We start from the raw sequence: 2,915 nt of genomic DNA on the forward strand, positions 1-2,915 counted from the left end.
CGTGACATGAGTCAGCCCATTTACAATTCTACTATGCTTGAACGAGAAATGCCCCCCCTTTGGGAATGGCCTAAAGACACTTCAGTCAGTGGCACTGCCCCAGGGGGTCGCCAAAGATAAGTTATTTCCTTAGTTAAAAGTACGTGGTAACTGAAAATTTACATTTTTTATGCCTTTAATCAACGTTTTTCAGAAAAATCCACACAGAAATGAGGTGTTTAATGGGCATGAAAGGTGTTGAGCCAAGAAACAAAAATTTTATAAAAATTCAAAAACCTGCGGATAAATGCAAGTTTCTTCACTTTGATTATTTTGACGAGAGCCTGATTCCACAACGTTGCCTCACATATTATATACTACAACAGTGACAGTCTTTGTTTTACAAAACATCAAACAACAACAACAATGTTACTGCATTGCTATGAGTGGGCAGTTGGAGGCTGTCACTTGTTGGTCTTACTTCTTTTCTGTTGTACTAAAGGAACCTCTTGTAAAAAGCAGTACCCAAGTGTCAAGGCAGAATTGTGAATTGTGCAGCATGACACCTCAAAAACTGCTCGCAAGACTCAAGCCTGTTACACTTCTGTGTGCATTTTCATGAGATTCTGAGTGGTAAGCAGAGTGATTAACTAGCTGAAACAGGCAAAGAAAAGGGATTTCGTTAACAGTACAAAAAAGTAAATATAAATGTTTCATGCCTCGATCAACACAATGTGGATAATTTAGTAGGTTGCTTCAACCGTACATTTCATTTTCATGACAAACCCCAGTTGAGAAGGAAGCACATCCCAACAGGCAGTTGGAGATGCTCAATAGGAAACTTCTCCACCCACGAATTAAACTAATTTACTCTGCACGCAAACGCAAAGAGCCTGACGGCTACACCACAGGCTCCAGTGACTTCCATTTCGGACAGCTCCTACGATCACTGCAGTTTCAATGGAAAACACGGTCTGTTAAGACAGCAAGATATATTAATAACATAGCCTCAGGAAGAGAGGCTGTTTGTTTGTCTTAGTAAGGTTTTACGGCGCTCGCAACTGCATAAGGTCATATGAGCGCCAAGGGATGGATGTTAACAGAGAAGTCCAAACGAGGAATTAGGCTTACTCTGCTCACCCTTCTAGCCTCAACAGCACAAAGTCTGTTTCGACTATCAAGGCACCCCAGAAATAGCAGTTCACAAGAGAGTAACAAACATACAAGAGAAGTAGAGGACAAATGACGATAGAAAGGAAGAGGACAGAAAAAGCAACAGTTCCTCCTATGTTGTTCCGGAACAGTATGAGCATGACATTGATATATCAGCCCATTAACAATTCTACTGTGCATAAGAACATGTTAATATTCCCCCTTTGGGAAAGGCCTAAAGACAATTCAGTCAGTGGCACAGCCCAGGGGGGGTGCATGCGGAAGAGGTGTGAGAACAGAATCGACTGCTCAGTATAAGACTCCACAATACATCACTTTTCAAAATGGTGTATGGTGAGAGTCTTATACTAAGCAGTCGAGATGGTTTGTTTCAAACTACTAGACACTACTAGGCCCCTCCAGGAAAACTTTCCTAGCCACCTTAGTCAAGAGACAATGTTGTTCCCTCTTTTTGCTTTTGTAAAAGTTTTATGGCACTTGCAACTCAATAAAGGTCATATGTTGTTATCGATCCAGCAACATCTGGGCTCTCGCCCTTCTGTCCAATGCCATGTAGAATAAAGGTCATATAAGTGCTAAAAGTTAGAGGTGTTTCAAGAGAGTAACAGCACAAAAAAGGAGGAGAGATCAGGACGATAGAAGTTTGATAGAAAAAAAAAGAGCAAACCACACAAGAGCACCCATAAACCACCCACATGTCCCCTCTAATTCTCCTCTTAATGCATGTTGCATAAAGCCCCATTTAACTGGCTCTCACTTTCTCTCTCTAACTCAACCTTTTTATTACTTTTCTTTAAGTAAACAAAAACACATTGGCACTAGCTATAACTGCCATTTAGTTCAGTTTTAGTAAGAGTTTTATGGCATTTGCAACACAAATAGGTCATAAAGTACTAAAGATTAGAGGTGTACTGGAAAAAAATATACCAAGAAAAGAAGGCGCGGGTATAAGGATGATAGATGTTTGATAGGAAAGAAGGAGCAAACACCACCAGTGATGTCTACATGTTTGTTTGCATACATAAACATTTGGACAAACAAAAGTCAAAAGCTTTGTGTTGCCTGCAAAAATAATAAAGGACTAGATGGCATCATCACGGTGCAGCATTTGTGGCTGGCATATAGTTGAAGTTTTCTGCCCACTGCTTACAAGATTATAAATAATAAGAAAATGACAGGAAAAAAAGTTATGTTGTTTTGGTAAGTGTTTTACGGCGCCCGCAACTGCATAAGGTCATATGAGCGCGCAGGACACACCAAACATTTTCAGTGGGTAGGAAATTTTGAATTTTGCCTGCGTGGCGGCCAAAGCCTACGGTTTTAGACCACCAAGGGATCTTTATGTGCGCAACCTGCACACGGGACCTCCGACATTTTTCGCCGTTATCCGAGAAGGCTAGGTGTAGATCTTTTCTACCAGAAGATCAGGGGTGTAGCGGAGAGACAGCAGTAAGAATTAGCCAAGGAGAAGCAGTAGAAAGGCTGCAGAAAGAGTCAGGAGCCCAGAGGAGGGGGCAAAGGAGGTGAGGGCAGAAAGTGGAGACGAAACATTGTTATAGAGCAGGAAAGGAGGTGAAAGGAGACAATTTTTTAAAAGAAAATTTTTGGGTCGCAACCTGGATTCGAACCCGGGACCTTTGAATGAGAGGCGAACACCTTAACCTCTAGGCCACGAGGCTCCCCCCAAAAGTTAGAACCTTGTGTTATTTAGATGCCATTAATGTGTGGTATGTGTGTGGTGTGGGGCTGGGATGAGGGGTGTC

General features: G+C 41.8%; 1 protein-coding gene across 4 annotated transcripts in view; it reads right to left on the reverse strand.

The window, feature by feature from the left end:
- Nucleotides 1-2,915, reverse strand: part of LOC101856503 (nucleoprotein TPR) — an 80,582-nt gene that overhangs the window by 6,107 nt on the left and 71,560 nt on the right. The gene's annotated exons all lie outside the window — the stretch shown is intronic.

This window comes from Aplysia californica, unplaced genomic scaffold, assembly GCF_000002075.1.
Source record: "Aplysia californica isolate F4 #8 unplaced genomic scaffold, AplCal3.0 scaffold00093, whole genome shotgun sequence".
NCBI classification, from domain to species: domain Eukaryota; kingdom Metazoa; phylum Mollusca; class Gastropoda; order Aplysiida; family Aplysiidae; genus Aplysia; species Aplysia californica.